The following is a 24,808-nucleotide window of genomic DNA, read 5'->3' as shown; positions in this document are numbered from 1 at the left end:
CTTAATATCAACATTGATAGTAGAACAGCCAGGACCTCCTTAATATCAACACTGATAGTAGAACAGCCAGGACCTTGTTAATATCAACATTGATAGTGGAACAGCCAGGACCTCCTTAATATGAACACTGATAGTAGAACAGCCAGGACCTCCTTAATATCAACACTGATAGTAGAACAGCCAGGACCTCCTTAATATGAACACTGATAGTAGAACAGCCAGGACCTCCTTAATATCAACACTGATAGTAGAACAGCCAGGACCTCCTTAATATCAACATTGATAGTAGAAAAGTCAGGACCTCCTTAATATGAACACTGATAGTGGAACAGCCAGGACTTCCTTAATATGAACACTGATAGTAGAACAGCCAGGACCTCCTTAATATCAACATTGATAGTGGAACAGCCAGGACCTCCTTAATATCAACATTGATAGTAGAACAGTCAGGACCTCCTTAATATGAACACTGATAGTGGAACAGCCAGGACCTCCTTAATATCAACATTGATAGTGGAACAGCCAGGACCTCCTTAATATCAACATTGATAGTAGAACAGTCAGGACCTCCTTAATATGAACACTGATAGTGGAACAGCCAGGACCTCCTTAATATGAACACTGATAGTGGAACAGCCAGGACCTCCTTAATATGAACACTGATAGTGGAACAGCCAGGACCTCCTTAATATCAACATTGATAGTAGAACAGCCAGGACCTCCTTAATATGAACATTGATAGTGGAACAGCCAGGACCTCCTTAATATCAACATTGATAGTAGAACAGCCAGGACCTCCTTAATATCAACACTGATAGTTGAACAGCCAGGACCTCCTTAGTAAGAGGCAGCTCACGGGATCGCGTGGCCAGGCTTGTTGACTTGGTTGATGCATGTCAATGATCCCAATTGCGTGGATTGATGCTCATGATATCAATCACTGGATTGTCTTGTCCAGACTTGGTTATTTAAATATCAGTGTCATATAGTGGGGATATTTCTGAGTGCGGCGTTAAACAAACAAAATATTATCAACATTGATAGTCGAACAGCTAGGACCTCCTTAATATGAACAGTGATAGTAGAACAGTCAGGACCTCTTTAGTATCAAACACTGATCGTAGAACTCCACTGAACATATTTCAGCAAACTGCCCAATAGTTAAGGTATCATAAGGACGAGTAACAATTTGCCATTTTTAAGGGTTTTGCAATGTGTTATCATTATACATGTTATAAGGACTAGGGGCCTAAAACTGTGAGTTTCTACCACTGTATTTCCTATTTGTCTGAGGTTCGCAGTTGCTGTGTTTCTCTGAGTGCATTGATCATGTGTTATGTTATTCACTGTGTGGCAGCATTGCAATCAAAGGGACACAACTCTGTCAGCCTCAAGAAAGTGATGGTCTGCAGAGTCCCAAGTGCCCAGACAAACATAGCAGTCATTTTACCAGTGTGTGAACCTCAGTAGTGACAGTAGTATTGTTATATGAATCGTCACATGTTCAAGTGTGTTGATGGGGGCAATATTAACATAACTTGCGTATATTGCAAATGTTTATTGAACTTCTTCAGTTTCTGACAGTGTTATCACCACTATATCTTTCAGAGACAGTGTCATCAGTATATCAGTCAGTGGCAGTGTTAACACCACAAAATCAGTCAGTGACAGTGTTATCATCAGTGTATCAGTCAGTGACAGTGTTATCACCACAAAATCAGTGAGTGACAGTATTATCGCCACAAAATCAGTGAGTGACAGTGTTATCACCACAATATCAGTCAGTGACAGTGTTATCATCAGTATATCAGTCAGTGACAGTGTTAACACCACAAAATCAGTCAGTGACAGTGTTATCATCAGTGTATCAGTCAGTGACAGTGTTATCACCACAAAATCAGTCAGTGACAGTATTATCGCCACAATATCAGTCAGTGACAGTGTTATCATCAGTATATCAGTCAGTGACAGTGTTATCATCAGTATATCAGTCAGTGACAGTGTTTTCATCACAATATCAGTCAGTGACAGTGTTATCATCAGTGTATCAGTCAGTGACAGTGTTATCATAAGTATATCAGTCAGTGATAGTGTTATCATCAGTATATCAGTCAGTGACAGTGTTATCATCAATATATCAGTCAGTGACAGTGTTATCACCACAATATCAGTCAGTGATAGTGTTATCATCAATATATCAGTCAGTGACAGTGTTATCATCAATATATCAGTCAGTGACAGTGTTATCACCACAATATCAGTCAGTGACAGTGTTATCACCAGTATATCAGTCAGTGGCAGTGTTATCACCACAGTATCAGTCAGTGACAGTGTTATCATCAGTGTATCAGTCAGTGACAGTGTTATCATTAATATATCAGTCAGTGACAGTGTTATCATCAATATATCAGTCAGTGACAGTGTTATCACCACAATATCAGTCAGTGACAGTGTTATCATCAGTGTATCAGTCTTAAACAGTGTTATCCTCAGTGTATGAGTCAGTGACAGTATTATCACCACAATATCAGTCAGTGACAGTGTTATCACCACAATATCAGTCAGTTACAGTGTTATCATCAGTGTATCAGTCAGTGACAGTGGTATCATCAGTGTATCAGTCAGTGACAGTGGTATCATCAGTGTATCAGTCAGTGACAGTGTTATCACCACAGTATGTCAGTGACAGTGTTATCATCAGTGTATGAGTCAGTGACAGTGTTATCACCACAGTATCAGTCAGTGACAGTGGTATCACCACAGTATCAGTCAGTGACAGTGGTATCACCACAGTATCAGTCAGTGACAGTGTTATCATCAGTGTATCAGTCTTAAACAGTGTTATCCTTAGTGTATGAGTCAGTGACAGTGTTATCACCACAATATCAGTCAGTGACAGTGTTATCACCACAGTATCAGTCAGTGACAGTGTTATCATCAGTGTATCAGTCAGTGACAGTGTTATCACCACAGTATCAGTCAGTGACAGTGTTATCATCAGTGTATCAGTCTTAAACAGTGTTATCCTTAGTGTATGAGTCAGTGACAGTGTTATCACCACAATATCAGTCAGTGACAGTGTTATCACCACAATATCAGTCAGTGACAGTGTTATCACCAGTATATCAGTCAGTGACAGTGTTATCACCACAATATCAGTCAGTGGCAGTGGAATCATCAATATATCAGTCAGTGACAGTGGAATCATTAATATATCAATCAGTGACAGTGTTTTCATCACAATATCAGTCAGTGACAGTGTTATCATCAGCATGATCAGTGTATCAGTCAGTGACAATGGTATCATGTTTGAATCCTTCAAACCATACTTGTGTGCCAAATATTTACAGTGTTTCTGAAATCCGGTATTTAGTCAGGCAGCAACTAGGATTTTTCAAGGATCATGTTGTCAATCTTATTTTATAATGCAAACAAAAAAAGAAATAGCGTCAGAGATACAAATTGGCACAAGCCCATTAACCCAAGTAATTCTGAAGTCAAGGGTATCCTGAGGCCTGGGAGAATTTCCCATTGTGAGGATGTGTCGTGACTGTTATGTGCACTTCTATAACAGTATTTCTATAACAGCTGAATGTGAACTTGGATTATTCTGTTCTAGTATGTGCCTATGTGGAGTGAGGACAAGTGCAGGCAACTGCAGTTAGTTGTTGATGCAAGATGAGTGCTTTCATCAGTATTGCTAGTATTCCTTGTAGATCTGAGCATGAGTGTGCATGGTAATACAGTTCACTCCGTTTTGTGATATAGTTTATTTCGTCCTGTTTATTGCCATACAATGATTGGCCGCCTCATCAGAGTGCAGGTGCATGTTGGCCGACCGATGGGAATGTGGCCCGACATGCTTTGTGGATGTAGTGGTGAACACACGGCCAACAGGCCAATAGAACACTTCCTGATGAACCAGGCAGCAGCTGGTGTATCTGATTTTGTAGAAACTGGTCAAGTGAGTTTTGTGTCCTTGGTTCTGGCGACATTCAGGGCGACATAAATCATCTATGTTGAACTTTACTTCATCACTGGAAACATTAAAGTTCAGAAATGGTTGTCGCCTCCTTCACCTCTGATTGATATTGTTACTGGTGTGTGTGAAACATAGCTAACCCACCCGAAACCACACATACTGACACCCACGCTGACACCCACACTGACACCCACACTGACACTCACTCACTCACTCACTCACTCACTCACTCACTCATACACCCACCCACCCACTCACTCACTCACTCACTCACCCACTCAACCACCCATGCAGTGAAGGGACATGGACAAGCTTGTTATCACTCCTGTGGTATTAGTGCAGTTGTATAAGGGTATATCATGCCATGCCTGTGGTATTAGTGCAGTTGTATAAGGGTATATCATGCCATGCCTGTGGTATTAGTGCAGTTGTATAAGGGTATATCATGCCATGCCTGTGGTAATAGTGCAGTTGTATAAGGGTATATCATGCCATGCCTGTGGTATTAGTGCAGTTGTATAAGGGTATATCATGCCATGCCTGTGGTATTAGTGCAGTTGTATAAGGGTATATCATGCCATGTTGTATGATGATCGACTTGAATATCCGATTGAAATACGCACTCACTCACTTGATAGGTCATTCCACCTTTATAGATATGTTGAAACTGTTTGAGGACAGCACATTTCCCCTTAATTGATATGTTGAATCTGTTGGAGGACAGCACATTTCCCCTTAATTGATATGTTGAATCTGTTTGAGGACAGCACATTTCCCCTTGATTGATATGTTGAATCTGTTGGAGGACAGCACATTTCCCCTTAATTGATATGTTGAAACTGTTTGAGGACAGCACATTTCCCCTTAATTGATATGTTGAATCTGTTTGAGGACAGCACACTTCCCCTTGATTGATATGTTGAATCTGTTTGAGGACAGCACATTTCCCCTTAATTGATATGTTGAATCTGTTTGAGGACAGCACATTTCCCCTTGATTGATATGTTGAATCTGTTTGAGGACAGCACATTTCCCCTTAATTGATATGTTGAATCTGTTTGAGGACAGCACATTTCCCCTTGATTAATATGTTGAATCTGTTTGAGGACAGCACATTTCCCCTTAATTGATATGTTGAATCTGTTTGAGGACAGCACATTTCCCCTTGATTAATATGTTGAATCTGTTTGAGGACAGCACATTTCCCCTTGATTAATATGTTGAATCTGTTTGAGGACAGCACACTTCCCCTTGATTGATATGTTGAATCTGTTTGAGGACAGCACATTTCCCCTTAATTGATATGTTGAATCTGTTTGAGGAAAGCACATTTCCCCTTGATTAATATGTTGAATCTGTTTGAGGACAGCACATTTCCCCTTAATTGATATGTTGAATCTGTTTGAGGACAGCACATTTCCCCTTGATTAATATGTTGAATCTGTTTGAGGACAGCACATTTCCCCTTGATTAATATGTTGAATCTGTTTGAGGACAGCACATTTCCCCTTAATTGATATGTTGAATCTGTTTGAGGACAGCACATTTCCCCTTAATTGATATGTTGAATCTGTTTGAGGACAGCACATTTCCCCTTAATTGATATGTTGAATCTGTTTGAGGACAGCACATTTCCCCTTGATTAATATGTTGAATCTGTTTGAGGACAGCACATTTCCCCTTGATTAATATGTTGAATCTGTTTGAGGACAGCACATTTCCCCTTAATTGATATGTTGAAACTGTTTGAGGACAGCACATTTCCCCTTAATTGATATGTTGAAACTGTTTGAGGACAGCACATTTCCCCTTGATTGATATGTTGAATCTGTTTGAGGACAGCACACTTCCCCTTGATTGATATGTTGAATCTGTTTGAGGACAGCACATTTCCCCTTAATTGATATGTTGAAACTGTTTGAGGACAGCACATTTCCCCTTGATTAATATGTTGAATCTGTTTGAGGACAGCACATTTCCCCTTAATTGATATGTTGAATCTGTTTGAGGACAGCACATTTCCCCTTAATTGATATGTTGAAACTGTTTGAGGACAGCACATTTCCCCTTGATTGATATGTTGAATCTGTTTGAGGACAGCACACTTCCCCTTGATTGATATGTTGAATCTGTTTGAGGACAGCACATTTCCCCTTGATTAATATGTTGAATCTGTTTGAGGACAGCACATTTCCCCTTGATTGATATGTTGAATCTGTTTGAGGACAGCACATTTCCCCTTAATTGATATGTTGAATCTGTTTGAGGACAGCACACTTCCCCTTGATTGATATGTTGAATCTGTTTGAGGACAGCACATTTCCCCTTGATTAATATGTTGAATCTGTTTGAGGACAGCACATTTCCCCTTGATTAATATGTTGAATCTGTTTGAGGACAGCACATTTCCCCTTAATTGATATGTTGAAACTGTTTGAGGACAGCACATTTCCCCTTGATTAATATGTTGAAACTGTTTGAGGACAGCACATTTCACCTTGATAGATATGTTGAAACTGTTTGAGGACTGTGTGCGATTATGGTCGATACTTGCATCGCGAAGTAGGAAATCTTGATGCACCGGAGCTTCGGTGTATCGCCCCCCTACTAGTGCATAATCTGTCAACTAATACCTCCTGACCATGTTCAGATTGTACATTTTCTGCATTTTCATGATTATGAATGTGATTCATGTTGATATATGATTATTAAGACACAATAGAAACTTTATTGTATGAACGATCTTAGAGACTGGTCTTAGTTTGACCAGTGAAGCATAAAGCAGTGCCATCTGAGACAAAGAGCACTATAGCCAGTCAGTAGTTGTGCAGTCAGTTGTGCATGGCAGTGACCCCTCACAGGAATGTATGACTGTATAGTTATATATGTATTTGTGTATAACTGTTTCTGTAGGTCATCCAGGCTGTGCTGAGCTGACTGTTAGGTCTTTACTTAGTTTGGTTTCACAGTATTTATAGCGCAGTACATTTTAGCAGATTAATGGATTATTCACTCACTCACTCACTCACTCACTCCAGCCCTGCATGACTATTCTATCAGTTATCTGGGTTCTATAGAGGCGGGGGTGCATGCGGGAATGAGAGTTAAGCTGGATACAGGTGATGTTCTCTGAAAGTACGGACTCTGATAAGGTTAACGCCTGCCATCATTATGTGTAGCAGTGATGAAGTAGTATGGCCTGTTGGATCCGATATAAAGATGAAATAATTGTGATTAATGGCTTTCCTTTATTGTTGTTTCTGCTTCATCTATCATGTTTGTTTCCTGTTCTGGATAAAAGAACATCAATCATCATGTTCAAATTGTGCACCACAAGCCAGAGATACTTCCAGTGTGGGTAGTTCTATAGGAGTCTCCCACCATGTACGCCAGCCAGAGATTACAACACCTGCTAGACACTGATTTATAGATCAAACGAGCACCTGCTAGACACTGATTTATAGATCAAACAAGCACCTGCTAGACACTGATTTATAGATCAAACAAGCACCTGCTAGACACTGATTTATAGATCAAACAAGCACCTGCTAGACACTGATTTATAGATCAAACAAGCACCTGCTAGACACTGATTTATAGATCAAACAAGCACCTGCTAGACACTGATTTATAGATCAAACAAGCACCTGCTAGACACTGATTTATAGATCAAACAAGCACCACCTGCTAGACACTGATTTATAGATCAAACAAGCACTTGCTAGACACTGATTTATAGATCAAACAAGCACCTGCTAGACACTGATTTATAGATCAAACAAGCACCTGCTAGACACTGATTTATAGATCAAACAAGCACCTGCTAGACACTGATTTATAGATCAAACAAGCACCTGCTAGACACTGATTTATAGATCAAACAAGCACCTGCTAGACACTGATTTATAGATCAAACAAGCACCTGCTAGACACTGATTTATAGATCAAACAAGCACCTGCTAGACACTGATTTATAGATCAAACAAGCACCACCTGCTAGACACTGATTTATAGATCAAACAAGCACCACCTGCTAGACACTGATTTATAGATCAAACAAGCACCTGCTAGACACTGATTTATAGATCAAACAAGCACCTGCTAGACACTGATTTATAGATCAAACAAGCACCACCTGCTAGACACTGATTTATAGATCAAACAAGCACCTGCTAGACACTGATTTATAGATCAAACAAGCACCTGCTAGACACTGATTTATAGATCAAACAAGCACCTGCTAGACACTGATTTATAGATCAAACAAGCACCTGCTAGACACTGATTTATAGATCAAACAAGCACCTGCTAGACACTGGTTAAAAGTCCAAGAAGCTCCTGCTAGACCCTGGTTAATAGGTCAAACAAGCACCTGCTAGACACTGATTTATAGGTCAAACAAGCACCTGCTAGACACTGGTTTATAGGTTACTCAAGCACCTACTCGACACTGATTTATAGGTTACTCAAGCACCTGCTAGACACTGGTTTATAGGTTACTCAAGCACCTGCTAGACACTGATTTATAGGTTACTCATGCACCTGCTAGACACTGACACTGAGACAGTGAAGATCCGGGTTAGAATTGATCTTCAGCAACCCATGCTGGTTGTAAGAGGCGACTAACGGGATCGGGTGGTCAGGCTTACTGACTTGGTTGATGCATGTAATCGTATCCCAATTGCGTGGTTTGATGTTTGTGATTGATTGATGTTCATGATGTCAATCACTGGGTTCTCTGGTCCAGACAAAATAGGTCAAATCAAGCACCTGCTAGACACTGATTTATATCAAGCAAGCACGCGCGAGACACTGATTTATATCAAGCAAGCACTCGCGAGACACTGATTTATATCAAGCAAGCACTCGCGAGACACTGATTTATATCAAGCAAGCACTCGCGAGTCACTGATTTATATCAAGCAAGCACTCGCGAGTCACTGATTTATATCAAGCAAGCACGTGCGAGACACTGATTTATATCAAGCAAGCACTCGCGAGACACTGATTTATATCAAGCAAGCACTCGCGAGACACTGATTTATATCAAGCAAGCACGCGCGAGACACTGATTTATAACAAGCAAGCGCGAGACACTGATTTATAACAAGCAAGCACGCGCGAGACACTGATTTATATCAAGCAAGCACTCGCGAGACACTGATTTATATCAAGCAAGCACTCGCGAGTCACTGATTAATATCAAGCAAGCACTCGCGAGTCACTAGTTTATATCAAGCAAGCACGCGCGAGACACTGATTTATATCAAGCAAGCAGGCGCGAGACACTGATTTATATCAAGCAAGCACTCGCGAGACACTGATTTATATCAAGCAAGCATGTGCGAGACACTGATTTATATCAAGCAAGCACGCGCGAGACACTGATTTATATCAAGGAAGCACTCGCGAGACACTGATTTATATCAAGCAAGCACTCGCGAGTCACTGATTTATATCAAGCAAGCACGCGCGAGTCACTGATTTATATCAAGCAAGCACTCGCGAGACACTGATTTATATCAAGCAAGCACGCGCGAGTCACTGATTTATATCAAGCAAGCACGCGCGAGACACTGATTTATATCAAGCAAGCACTCGCGAGACACTGATTTATATCAAGCAAGCACGCACGAGACACTGATTTATATCAAGCAAGCACTCGCGAGACACTGATTTATATCAAGCAAGCACTCGCGAGACACTGATTTATATCAAGCAAGCACTCGCGAGTCACTGATTTATATCAAGCAAGCACGCGCGAGTCACTGATTTATATCAAGCAAGCACTCGCGAGACACTGATTTATATCAAGCAAGCACTCGCGAGACACTGATTGTCAAAATGCATACAGTAAACTACGTTTATAACGGACACGCTTATAACAAATTCACCGATATAACAAACTTAGTTTTTAGTCCTGGCCATTTGTTCTATATAAACGCCGCGATATGACTGGAATACTGTTAAAAGCGGCGTTAAACCCAACTCACTAACAATTGTTCTATATAACAACGGTTATTACGAACTAAAATTAGTGGTCCTTTTGGGTTCATTGTAACCGTAGTTTACTGTATTTGGCTATATCAACTTCATCTCTGAAAGTATTTTTTTGTCCTCAGTATTTTTGCAGAAAGTATCTGAATATTAAAGCTGTAGCAAGAGTGATAAGTGGCTGTCGTTGACAGTTTTGACTTTCAGGTGAGCTACTGTGGTGTGGCACTATTGTGAGGTCTTTTCACTTGAGAGAAGCAATTCTCAGAAACGTTAACCTTTACACATGCTCTCTGTCTCACCTATCAGAACTTTGAGAAGCAAACCTTATGTCATTTCTAATGAGGGTAGTTTTAGACATTTTAACTTTCTCAAGCCTCATAAACAAAAGTAACTATACCTACTTAAATTGTTTGATAGGCATTACAAAATAGACACAATTTATGAATACCAACTTCTTTAGTTACTGTAAAGGCAATGTTTCGATGTAGATCTTTATACCGGTGTCAAGCAAGGTGTTGACATTGTTACTGGATGCTAACTGCAGATTTTCAAGAGGTTACAAGAAATGATTAATGTTTTTTAATTGCTATTATGATGACACTTAGCATTGAATTAAGGCACTGAATATGAACACACCTGGTTGTCTACAGGGTTATAAGCCAGTGTTCATGGTTGTCTAATGGGTTATAAGCCAGTGTTCATGGTTGTCTACTGGGTTTAAAGCCAATGTTCATGGTTGTCTACTGGGCTATAAGCCAGTGTCCATGGTCGTCTACTGGATAATAAGCCAGTGTTCATGGTCGCCTACTGGGTTATAAGCCAGTGTTCATGGTCGTCTACTGGGTTATAAGCCAGTGTTCATGGTCGTCTTCATCATTGAACAACAAATACAAAAATAATTTGTCCCACCCTGACATGACTGCAATGATGTAGAGGTTAGACAGACAACGAGGACCCAGTGTCTAATCGTTGAAATGGACTTGTGGGTTTGAATCCTGCTGGTGACAAACGTTTTTCATGAAATTCTTCTACCATTAAGATAAACGATAGGGAAAAAAAAGAAGTTTGGTCATTGCCAAGTGGTGTTTGACTAAGAATTCAGATAGTTAGACCATGGTCGAAGACAAAGGAGCCATGGTTTAAGCTATGTATGACCTTATAAGAAGTCCCTGTACCTGCCTGTCACAGGTCTGGTAAGATTTCATGAGCCACTGGTGACTCACATCTATATTTTATCTTCTATGCCATTTCCTTTTTAGAGGTAGAAATTGGCACGAGTCCTGTAGTCCTTGCTTAACTGTCCAATAGTTAAGGTATCATTAGGACTAGTAGAAATTTGCCCCTTTTAAGGGTTTTGCTATATTTTATCATTATAAGGACTAGTGGATCAAACCTGTTAGTTTCTACCGCTGGTTAAAGTATCATAAGAACCAATTTGAAATTTGCCATTTTTAGGGGTTTTGCTGTGTGTTATAATTATAAGGACCAGTGGACTGTAATTGTTTGTTTCTATTGCTGGGGCTGTTATTTTTAAAAATTAAGTTTTCTAAGATAAACTCAAGGTGTGATGGGGGGACTCAAGCCACACATCACCAGATGCCAAGAACCATCACTCACTGACATAATAGGTTTTACAAGTAACACAAAACCATCAACAAAAAGAGCACAAGAAAAACTGCAACTTTCCCCCAACTTGCCCAATCAATGAACACACGTCCCTGTAGCTTTCTGTCACTGCCAAGTTGTAGTCTGTTGCATGCCAACCAGGCCAACATGGGCAAGTTGTTTGTTGTTTAATTGATGACAGTACCCCACATGCACACCACACACACAAATTGCTCCTTGTGCTATTGAACAACGGAAATCTAATTGTCTCGGGTGTGGTTCCCCTCCGTCTTAGACTGGTTCTTTATTTCTCCAGGGAGTGGGCAGTTCACAGGGTAATTAGGACAGTTTTCTAGCCCTCGAGTCCGCGCAGCACCGACCAAAGTTGTCTCTGGTTAAAGTAACTCACTGGGTGTAGGGAATGAAGATGGATGGCCACACAGCCAGTGGTGAGGGTGTGAAACTTACTTCAACTTGCTAGGTCTGTCTGTCAGCATTAAAGAAACATGTTCCACTCTCCGCCAGGTCCCAGATCCAGTTTCTGGGGGACAACGAATGTCTAGAAACTTAAATTCCCCCTAGTGAAGAAATTAGGTTTGCATTGATTTGTGATTGTACTTGTATGGTGAAGTATATTCAGCCTCAGGTGTTTGTTCCAACTCGAGTCTATAAATACTGACTCTCTTTGTTTTATTTATCATGGTTTACCATGGTTACAGTCTGCAACTTTCGTCACTGGTCCTACACCCCTATGCAGTAAAAATTTGTTCAGTCCTGAAACCTCAGACGAAAGCTATATACTAAGTTCTACTGAAGATAAGTTTGAATCTGCCTAGTTGAACTTGGCCTCTCGTTCCTATTACTTTCACGTAGGTTGACTTGCTGCTTCTGGTGGTCTGACTGGGTGGCTTGCTTGACCACATCAATTGTTGCTCAGAACACCAGTCACTGGATTGCCTGGTCCAGACTCAATTATTTGCAGGCTGGTAAGTGAGGCTTTAAACAGGAATTAAGAAACAAACAAACCAGCTTACATCCCTAACTGCTTTGTGGATGGTGTTCAACGATTGGCTGAATACTCCTGACATGTTGTCCACCCTGTAAAGGCTGAATACTCATGACATGTTGTCCACCCTGAAAAGGCTGAATACTCATGACATGTGGACCACCCTGAAAAGGCTGAATACTCATGACATGTTGTCCACCCTGAAAAGGCTGAATACTCCTGACATGTTGTCCACCCTGAAAAGGCTGAATACTCATGACATGTTGTCCACCCTGAAAAGGCCGAATACTCATGACATGTGGACACCCCTGAAAAGGCTGAATACTCCTGACATGTGGACACCCCTGAAAAGGCTGAATACTCCTGACATGTTGTCCACCCTGAAAAGGCTGAATACTCATGACATGTGGACACCCCTGAAAAGGCTGAATACTCATGACATGTTGTCCACCCTGAAAAGGCTGAATACTCATGACATGTTGTCCACCCTGAAAAGGCTGAATAGTCATGACAGGTTGAGCACGCTGAAAAGGCTGAATACTTATGACATGTTGTCCACCCTGAAAAGGCTGAATACTTATGACATGTTGTCCACCCTGAAAAGGCTGAATACTCATGACATGTTGTCCACCCTGAAAAGGCTGAATACTCCTGACATGTTGTCCACCCTGAAAAGGCTGAATAGTCATGACAGGTGGAGCACCATGAAAAGGCTGAATTCTTATGACATGTTGTCCACCCTGAAAAGGCTGAATACTCATGACATGTGGACCACCCTGAAAAGGCTGAATACCCATGACATGTGGACCACCCTGAAAAGGCTGAATACTCATGACATGTGGACCACCCTGAAAAGCTTGACCTTCTACTAGCCCTCAGGATCTCAATGAAGAGCCGGGTCAGAATTGGTCTTCAGTAACCCAAGCTTGTCGTAAGAGGCACAGGACTGGGTGGTCAGGGTCGCTGACTTGGTGGATTGCCTGCCCTCTACATAACGGAATTGACAGATGCTCCTGATGTCAATCACTGGATTGTCTGGTCCAGACTTAATTATTTACAGACTGATGCTATGCAGATTACACTACAAAAAAACTAGCCCTCGGGATACCTAGAACATGTAATATGAACTGACTCAAGCTGACAGGCTTTTGACAAGTTGCTTCACTGGACACCTGCATGCAAAACCTTTCTGCAGCAAAGCAAGAAAACCACTTTCCCATTCAGTAGCACATGGCAACAGAGAAGCCATAACAGTTCCTTGGTAACATCCTACACTTTGGTCTGCCGGTTGGTGGGTGGCAGGGTTGTGGTTTGCAGTTTGGTGGATGGCAGGTTTGTTGGTGGGTGGCAGTTTTGTGGGTCGGCAGGTTGGTGGGTGGCAGTTTTGTGGGTCGGCAGGTTGGTGGGTGGTAGGTTGGTGGATGGCAGGTTTGTTGGTGGCAGGTTTGTTGGTGGCAGGTTGGTGGGTGGCAGGTTGGTGGGTCGGCAGTTTGGTGGGTCGGCAGTTTGGTGGGTGGCAGGTTGGTGGGTGGCAGGTTGGTGGGTTGGCAGGTTGGTGGGTCGGCAGTTTGGTGGGTGGCAGGTTGGTGGGTCGGCAGGTTGGTGGGTGGCAGGTTGGTGGGTGGCAGGTTGGTGGGTGGCAGGTTGGTGGGTCGGCAGGTTGGTGGGTGGCAGGTTGGTGGGTGGCAGGTTGGTGGGTGGCAGTTTGGTGGGTCGGAAGGTTGGTGGGTGGCAGGTTGATCGGTCGGCAGTTTGGTGGGTGGCAGGTTGGTGGGTCGGCAGGTTGGTGGGTCGGCAGTTTGGTGGGTGGCAGGTTGGTGGGTGGCAGTTTGGTGGGTGGCAGTTTGGTGGGTGGCAGTTTGGTGGGTAGGCAGGTTGGTGGGTGGCAGTTTGGTGGGAGGCAGGTTGGTGGGTCGGCAGGTTGGTGGGTCGGCAGGTTGGTGGGTGGCAGGTTGGTGGGTGGCAGGTTGGTGGGTCGGCAGGTTGGTGGGTCGGCAGGTTGGTGGGTGGTAGGTTGGTGGGTGGCAGGTTGGTGGGTAGGCAGGTTGGTGGGTCGGCAGGTTGGTGGGTGGTAGGTTGGTGGGTGGTAGGTTGGTGGGTCGGCAGGTTGGTGGGTGGTAGGTTGGTGGGTGGCAGGTTGGTGGGTGGCAGGTTGGTGGGTGGCAGGTTGGTGGGTGGTAGGTTGGTGGGTGGTAGGTTGGTGGGTCGGCAGGTTGGTGGGTGGTAGGTTGGTGGGTGGCAGGTTGGTGGGTGGCAGGTTGGTGGGTGGCAGGTTGGTGGTTGGTGGGTGGCAGGTTGGTGGGTTGGCCGGTTGGTGGGTGGCAGGTTGGTGGGTGGCAGGTTGGTGGTTGGTGGGTGGCGGGTTGGTGGGTGGCAGGTTGGTGGGTGGCAGGTTGGTGGTTGGAGGGTGGCAGGTTGGAGGGTGGCAGGTTGGTGGGTGGCAGGTTGGAGGGTGGCAGGTTGGTGGTTGGTGGGTGGCAGGTTGGTGGGTCGGCAGGTTGGTGGGTGGCAGGTTGGTGGGTGGCAGGTTGGTGGGTCGGCAGGTTGGTGGGTCGGCAGGTTGGTGGGTGGTAGGTTGGTGGGTGGCAGGTTGGTGGGTAGGCAGGTTGGTGGGTGGTAGGTTGGTGGGTGGTAGGTTGGTGGGTCGGCAGGTTGGTGGGTGGTAGGTTGGTGGGTGGCAGGTTGGTGGGTGGCAGGTTGGTGGGTGGCAGGTTGGTGGTTGGAGGGTGGCAGGTTGGAGGGTGGCAGGTTGGTGGGTGGCAGGTTGGTGGGTGGCAGGTTGGTGGTTGGTAGGTTGGTGGGTGGTAGGTTGGTGGGTGGCAGGTTGGTGGGTGGCAGGTTGGTGGTTGGAGGGTGGCAGGTTGGAGGGTGGCAGGTTGGTGGGTGGCAGGTTGGTGGGTAGGCAGGTTGGTGGGTGGTAGGTTGGTGGGTGGTAGGTTGGTGGGTCGGCAGGTTGGTGGGTGGCAGGTTGGTGGGTGGCAGGTTGGTGGGTGGCAGGTTGGTGGGTGGCAGGTTGGTGGTTGGAGGGTGGCAGGTTGGAGGGTGGCAGGTTGGTGGGTGGCAGGTTGGTGGGTGGCAGGTTGGTGGTTGGAGGGTGGCAGGTTGGTGGGTGGCAGGTTGGTGGGTGGCAGGTTGGTGGGTGGCAGGTTGGTGGTTGGAGGGTGGCAGGTTGGTGGGTGGCAGGTTGGTGGGTGGCGGGTTGGTGGGTGGCGGGTTGGTGGGTGGCAGGTTGGTGGGTGGTCTGCAGGTTGAGGGTGCTGTGATCAAAACTAACCATGTTTGGGCAGTGAATTTATTTGTTGAAATGACAAGAGCTGTATCTCCTGTGTTATTAAGTCAATATTGTGGTACACTTGCAAATTGTTTCAGCCCGACTTTGCAATGATCACTGCTCATTGCAGGAACATAGCCCTTGATCTGAGACAACACTTGTCATAAGAACTTTGCCAACACTCAACATGTCTCAGGTACAAAACATGACAATAATCTTCAAAGGTACAATTGATTTTACTGGCTTAGAGTTGAACTAGGAAGAAGAACCATCTGTTGGGCTTGTGTGAAGAAACTTTCTAATCAACGAAAGTGTTAAGTATGTAAAATAGATTTCCCACTTTCAGTGCTCAATAGTTAAATAGGAAAAGTAATTAAGCTTGATTATTGAAAATCAATGTGCCTCCATGTTGCAAGTCAGTAGATGCTGGGATGCAGTTAAACTAATCTAAGTTTTTTCCAAAGGGTTATTTTTTTGTCTTTTGGAGATAGAAGTTATTTCATTGGCATTGCATCAGTGTTAAGCACATTAGTATTGAGGTGATGTAGATTGTAACACCGGTGACCAACTCTGTGTAATGAATATTGCATCATGATATCCTTTCTGGGTGAAGGTGAGGTCTTTAGTGTTCAGTGTTCAAGACTTTTGACATGGACATAGTAATCCGTTCACTTCATTGCTTGCAGTGATTTGAGCAGAAGGTGCTCTCTGTCGGGTTGTTTCTTTGTTTGTTGTTTAACGCTGCACTCAGCAATATTCCAGCTATATGACAGCAGTTTATAAATAATAGTCTGGACCAGACAGTCCAGTGACTGACATCATCAGCATCAATCCACGCAATTGGGACACGATAATATGTATCAACCAACTCAGTGAGCCTGTCCACCTGATGCCTGTAGTCGCCTCTTGCGACAAGCATAGTCGCCTTTTACGACAAGCATGGTTTGCTGAAGACGTATTCTACCCCAGATCTTCACGGCAAGCATGGGTTGCTGAAGACGTATTCTACCCCGGATCTTAACGGCAAGGATGGGTTACTGATGACCTATTCTACCCCAGATGTTCATGGCAAGCATGGGTTGCTGAAGACGTATTCTACCCCGGATCTTCACAGCAAGCATGGGTTACTGATGACCTATTCTACCCTGGATGTTCACGGCAAGCATGGGTTGCTGAAGACGTATTCTACCCCAGATCTTCACGGCAAGCATGGGTTACTGAAGACCTATTCTACCCCAGATCTTCATGGCAAGCATGGGTTGCTGAAGACGTATTCTACCCCAGATCTTCACGGCAAGCATGGGTTGCTGATGACCTATTCTACCCCGAATCTTCACGGCAAGCATGGGTTGCTGATGACCTATTCCACCCCGGATCTTCACGGCAAGCATGGGTTACTGATGACCTATTCTACCCCAGATCTTCAAGGCAAGCATGGGTTGCTGAAGACCTGTTCTACCCCAGATCTTCAAGGCAAGCATGGGTTGCTGAAGACCTATCCTTCCCCGGATCTTTACGGCAAGCATGTGTTGCTGAAGACCTATTCCACCCCGGATCTTTACAGGTCTCTCTGTCTGGGATACATGGTCTTTCAATTAGTGTTTTGTTGGTTGACATTGAGCTCACCTGGATACACGGAGTAGTATCAGTATATGAATGATTGTAAGGATCAATAATCAAGAACTAAATGTTAAAACTGACATTTGGTAAAGCATATTTACACAGTCGTCAATATTTTGTGGGCACATGGACTTCTCATCAAGGACAGGCATGGCTCTATCCTCGCCATTTCTTATCATAATTTGATCTTTGAAATATTTCACAAAAATCTTTTTGCAATTCGTGTCTTAAAGGAATGTCTGTTGGTTTAACATGAGGAGATAGCATGGGACTCTTTGTATTATGTCACAGATAGTGATCGTTAAAAAGTTCAGCAGTTTGAAGAAACCGGCACATCTTCAATTTCAGTGCGCCTATGTTAGTGATCATTGGTATGCAAGTAATCTTCATGAATTATTTGCTGAAACTTAATGTTTGCGTCAAACCCCGTTGTTGAAGCTTCTATAATTACTCCTGTACCAGCTTACAACATCTTCAAGGACAAGCTTTTAGCCTGAAGTCAAATCTGTTTAATAGACTTTCCTATAAAACTGTGAGATGAAGTAACAACACAAGACCTTGTCTTCCTGTGTGAGGAGACTCTGATACGATGACTACATGAGACAATAGCTAATGGCACACATTAAACCAAGGTGGTGATTTCAAATGGCGACAGGATCCTTTACCCAGTCGAAACTATCAGTGTCTGTGTTCCAGCCATAATCCTACACGGAGAACGGCGGAGGTTCTTACCCACTGCGGGGATTAGCCCAGCTCTACCCTGAGAGGAGGTGTGTGGGTCTCATCCCCCATGCTGAGGCCAGTAAGCTCCCTGCATCTTGGCTATTACTCCGCACCTGTTTAACTGCTCATCACATCTTACCAGCTCAATATTCAATCTGCAAAGAACACAGGTCCAAATTTTATTAGCAAGACACAGCACACCTTGCATCTTATCGTTCACATGTAACACCAGGGCCAATCAATACTAACTTCATCTTAAATCTGGCTCAGGGGAATTAGCCACTGTGAGGAATGGGTTTCAAGACTCGGGAGTGTCAGCTAACACCTCACACCTCTCTCCCTTAAGCTGCCAAGGAAAACTTTCTTTAGATCAAATTATTTATCCTCATATTGTGGTTGATCACCATGCATCATTAGCAGCTACAAGCAACAGGGCCCATGCAGTAATGACTAGTTACCCAAGCATGTAACAGACCTCCTACCAGCCACTTACTACCGATACCTAGCATGTAACAGACCTCCTACCAGCCACTTACTACCGATACCAAGCATGTAACAGACCTTCTACCAGCCACTTACTACCAATACCAAGCATGTAACAGACCTCCTACCAGCCACTTACTACCAATACCAAGCATGTAACAGACCTCCTACCAGCCACTTACTACCGATACCAAGCATGTAGCACCTACCAGCCACTAACTACCGATACCAAGCATGTAACAGACCTTCTACCAGCCACTTACTACCGATACCAAGCATGTAACAGACCTCCTACCAGCCACTTACTACTAATACCAAGCATGTAACAGACCTTCTACCAGCCACTTACTACCGATACCAAGCATGTAACAGACCTTCTACCAGCCACTTACTACCGATACCAAGCATGTAACAGACCTCCTACAAGCCACTTACTACCAATACCAAGCATGTAACAGACCTCCTACCAGCCACTTACTACCGATACCAAGCATGTAACAGACCTCCTACCAGCCACTTACTACCAATACCAAGCATGTAACAGACCTCCTACCAGCCACTTACTACCGATACCAAGCATGTAACAGACCTCCTACCAGCCACTTACTACCAATACCAAGCATGTAACAGACCTCCTACCAGCCACTTACTACCGATACCAAGCATGTAGCACCTACCAGCCACTAACTACCGATACCAAGCATGTAACAGACCTTCTACCAGCCACTTACTACCGATACCAAGCATGTAACAGACCTCCTACCAGCCACTTACTACTAATACCAAGCATGTAACAGACCTTCTACCAGCCACTTACTACCGATACCAAGCATGTAACAGACCTTCTACCAGCCACTTACTACCGATACCAAGCATGTAACAGACCTCCTACAAGCCACTTACTACCAATACCAAGCATGTAACAGACCTCCTACCAGCTACTTACTACCGATACCAAGCATGTAACAGACCTCCTACCAGCCACTTACTACCAATACCAAGCATGTAACAGACCTCCTACCAGCCACTTACTACCGATACCAAGCATGTAACAGACCTCCTACCAGCCACTTACTACCAATACCAAGCATGTAACAGACCTCCTACCAGCCACTTACTACCGATACCAAGCATGTAACAGACCTCCTACCAGCCACTTACTACCAATACCAAGCATGTAACAGACCTCCTACCAGCCACTTACTACCGATACCAAGCATGTAACAGACCTCCTACCAGCCACTTACTACCGATACCAAGCATGTAACAGACCTTCTACCAGCCACTTACTACCGATACCAAGCATGTAACAGACCTCCTACCAGCCACTTACTACTAATACCAAGCATGTAACAGACCTTCTACCAGCCACTTACTACCGATACCAAGCATGTAACAGACCTTCTACCAGCCACTTACTACCGATACCAAGCATGTAACAGACCTCCTACAAGCCACTTACTACCAATACCAAGCATGTAACAGACCTCCTACCAGCCACTTACTACCGATACCAAGCATGTAACAGACCTCCTACCAGCCACTTACTACCAATACCAAGCATGTAACAGACCTCCTACCAGCCACTTACTACCGATACCAAGCATGTAACAGACCTCCTACCAGCCACTTACTACCAATACCAAGCATGTAACAGACCTCCTACCAGCCACTTACTACCGATACCAAGCATGTAGCACCTACCAGCCACTAACTACCGATACCAAGCATGTAACAGACCTTCTACCAGCCACTTACTACCGATACCAAGCATGTAACAGACCTCCTACCAGCCACTTACTACTAATACCAAGCATGTAACAGACCTTCTACCAGCCACTTACTACCGATACCAAGCATGTAACAGACCTTCTACCAGCCACTTACTACCGATACCAAGCATGTAACAGACCTCCTACAAGCCACTTACTACCAATACCAAGCATGTAACAGACCTCCTACCAGCTACTTACTACCGATACCAAGCATGTAACAGACCTCCTACCAGCCACTTACTACCAATACCAAGCATGTAACAGACCTCCTACCAGCCACTTACTACCGATACCAAGCATGTAACAGACCTCCTACCAGCCACTTACTACCAATACCAAGCATGTAACAGACCTCCTACCAGCCACTTACTACCGATACCAAGCATGTAACAGACCTCCTACCAGCCACTTACTACCAATACCAAGCATGTAACAGACCTCCTACCAGCCACTTACTACCGATACCAAGCATGTAACAGACCTCCTACCAGCCACTTACTACCAATACCAAGCATGTAACAGACCTCCTACCAGCCACTTACTACCGATACCAAGCATGTAACAGACCTCCTACCAGCCACTTACTACCGATACCAAGCATGTAACAGACCTTCTACCAGCCACTTACTACCGAAACCAAGCATGTAACAGACCTCCTACCAGCCACTTACTACCAATACCAAGCATGTAACAGACCTCCTACAAGCCACTTACTACCAATACCAAGCATGTAACAGACCTCCTACCAGCCACTTACTACCGATACCAAGCATGTAACAGACCTCCTACAAGCCACTTACTACCAATACCAAGCATGTAACAGACCTCCTACAAGCCACTTACTACCAATACCAAGCATGTAACAGACCTCCTACCAGCCACTTACTACCGATACCAAGCATGTAACAGACCTCCTACCAGCCACTTACTACCAATACCAAGCATGTAACAGACCTCCTACCAGCCACTTACTACCGATACCAAGCATGTAACAGACCTCCTACCAGCCACTTACTACCAATACCAAGCATGTAACAGACCTCCTACCAGCCACTTACTACCGATACCAAGCATGTAACAGACCTCCTACCAGCCACTTACTACCGATACCAAGCATGTAACAGACCTTCTACCAGCCACTTACTACCGATACCAAGCATGTAACAGACCTCCTACCAGCCACTTACTACTAATACCAAGCATGTAACAGACCTTCTACCAGCCACTTACTACCGATACCAAGCATGTAACAGACCTTCTACCAGCCACTTACTACCGATACCAAGCATGTAACAGACCTCCTACAAGCCACTTACTACCAATACCAAGCATGTAACAGACCTCCTACCAGCTACTTACTACCGATACCAAGCATGTAACAGACCTCCTACCAGCCACTTACTACCAATACCAAGCATGTAACAGACCTCCTACCAGCCACTTACTACCGATACCAAGCATGTAACAGACCTCCTACCAGCCACTTACTACCAATACCAAGCATGTAACAGACCTCCTACCAGCCACTTACTACCGATACCAAGCATGTAACAGACCTCCTACCAGCCACTTACTACCAATACCAAGCATGTAACAGACCTCCTACCAGCCACTTACTACCGATACCAAGCATGTAACAGACCTCCTACCAGCCACTTACTACCAATACCAAGCATGTAACAGACCTCCTACCAGCCACTTACTACCGATACCAAGCATGTAACAGACCTCCTACCAGCCACTTACTACCGATACCAAGCATGTAACAGACCTTCTACCAGCCACTTACTACCGAAACCAAGCATGTAACAGACCTCCTACCAGCCACTTACTACCAATACCAAGCATGTAACAGACCTCCTACAAGCCACTTACTACCAATACCAAGCATGTAACAGACCTCCTACCAGCCACTTACTACCGATACCAAGCATGTAACAGACCTCCTACAAGCCACTTACTACCAATACCAAGCATGTAACAGACCTCCTACAAGCCACTTACTACCAATACCAAGCATGTAACAGACCTCCTACAAGCCACTTACTACCAATACCAAGCATGTAACAGACCTCCTACAAGCCACTTACTACCAATACCAAGCATGTAACAGACCTCCTACCAGCCACTTACTACCGATACCAAGCATGTAACAGACCTCCTACCAGCCACTTACTACCGATACCAAGCATGTAGCAGAGCTCCTACCAGCCACTTACTACCAATACCAAGCATGTAAGCACATTATGTCCCATGAAGATCCAGGGTAGAACAGGTCTTCAGCAACCCATGCTTGCTATAAAAGGCGATTATGCTTGTTTGTAAGAGGTGACTTACAGGATCCTGTGGTCAGACTCACTGACTTGGTTGATGCATGTCATCGTATCCTAATTGCATAGATTGATGCTCATGATATCAATCACTGGATTGTCTGTGGCAGACTAAATCATTTACAGGTTGCGTCATAAAGCTGGAATATTGCTGAGTGCGGTGTAAAACAACAAACAAACAAACCATGCACATTACACTGAGTACATTGCAGACAGAAGACCCCAGTCAGCAGTATTCCAGCTCTATCCTAGTGGACTGGTAGTTTCTGGGCAAGGCAACTCGCTGGTGGATAGTATTAGAAATGTCCCTCATGGTTGGAACACAAAGACATGACAGTTCATGAGTTGGTTAACCCAGCTGAAACTGATCTCTACTTGGAGCTGGCTGGCAACCAGAGACAGGACTGACACCCTGGTGTATATATATATATAAATATATGTAGCTCAAAGTATCTAGAAAAGACTCAATTGTCCAATTTGCTGGCATTTTGTGCATGTCTGCTGTAAAGTTTGCAATGTTAACAGTGCAGCCAAAACCGCAGGGAAAACAAAGACTATGTACAGCAGACTTGCAGTGAGATGGATCCTGTTGAAGGATGTGTGTTACTTTCAGCAATACTCCTGACACCTTGTCCCCTACAGTGGCTAGCCCACACCTCCACCATGTTGTAGTATCAGTCTTCTACACACTCTGCTTGCCCCCAACCCCCATTGTACACACCTTGTCCCCTACAGTGGCTAGCCCACACCTCCACCATGTTGTAGCATCAGTCTTCTACACACTCCGCTTGCCCCCAACCCCCATTGTACACACCTTGTCCCCTACAGTGGCTAGCCCACACCTCCACCATGTTGTAGCATCAGTCTTCTACACACTCCGCTTGCCCCCAACCCCCATTGTACACACCTTGTCCCCTACAGTGGCTAGCCCACACCTCCACCATGTTTTAGCATCAGTCTTCTACACACTCCGCTTGCACCCAACCCCCATTGTACATAGTAAGCTTGTAAACTGATAAGGCTTATCACACCAAAATAGCTTCTTTCACTGTAAAGACACGTGAAGATCCAGGTAGAAAAATAGGTCTTCAGCAACCCATGCTTGTGGTAAGAGGTAACTAATGCGATTGGGTGGACAGGCTCGCTGACTTGGTTGATGCATGTCATCGTACTCCAATTGTGTAGATTGATGCTCATGATGTCAATCACTGGATTGTCTGGTCCAAACCGCCATCATATTGCTGGAATATTTCATATGGAGTGTGGCTTAAAATAACAAACAAACAAACAAATCTTCAACTGTAAAGTATTGGTTAACTATCTTAATGATGAGGCCAGCTTGTCCTATTTCCTACATCTAGGTGGTGTAATCAGTCTCATGCTACACAGTAACTGTTAGGGGCAGGGCTGGCCCAGTCATCTAAGGTGCCGCACTTCGCTGTGTAGAGTTGCGTCTGTAATTCATGCCAGAAACCTAGGATCCTGGGTTCAAATCCCGGTTTTTAGCTTGTCAGCATCCTGTGATTGTGGCTTTCACCACAGTAATACCTGCATCAGTTTCTTCCCACATCCGAGCTGACACACTGGGATATGGCTCAAATACTGTTCAAAGCTTGCTCACTCACTCACTCACTCACTCACTCACTCACTCACTCACTCACTCACTGTAACAGAAATGCTTTAATGACATTTATTCAGGTCTCTCTCAGTTTGCTGGAGACAAATGGTAATAGGACCATTTCATCCTTTATGATACAACTGAAATACTGCTTAAATCAGCGTAAAATCTCACTCACTCATAGTAATTTCTGCAAAATAATTATGCAGCTTGACTTAACTACACTTGTGTCATTCTTCCAGACAGTTGTGTCAATGGTCGGTTCAAAATTCATTTATTAAATATCAAAGTCTTGTCCATTCTGGGAACCCTGGTCAGTGTGTGCAATGATGAAATTCATTTTATTGATTTGTAGACTCCCATTGGCACTAACCCAACTGTGTGCTCAGTGATATGAA

General features: G+C 44.3%; 1 protein-coding gene across 3 annotated transcripts in view; it reads left to right on the top strand.

The window, feature by feature from the left end:
- LOC124124572 (serine/arginine repetitive matrix protein 2-like) overlaps positions 1 to 24,808 on the top strand; it is a 108,399-nt gene that overhangs the window by 6,442 nt on the left and 77,149 nt on the right. The window lies entirely within an intron of this gene.

The sequence above is a fragment of the Haliotis rufescens genome, unplaced genomic scaffold (assembly GCF_023055435.1).
Source record: "Haliotis rufescens isolate VD_foot unplaced genomic scaffold, xgHalRufe1.0.p SCAF_15, whole genome shotgun sequence".
In the NCBI taxonomy this organism is placed as follows: domain Eukaryota; kingdom Metazoa; phylum Mollusca; class Gastropoda; order Lepetellida; family Haliotidae; genus Haliotis; species Haliotis rufescens.
Note: the sequence above shows the minus strand (reverse complement) of the source record. Positions and strands in the feature narration are given on the sequence as shown.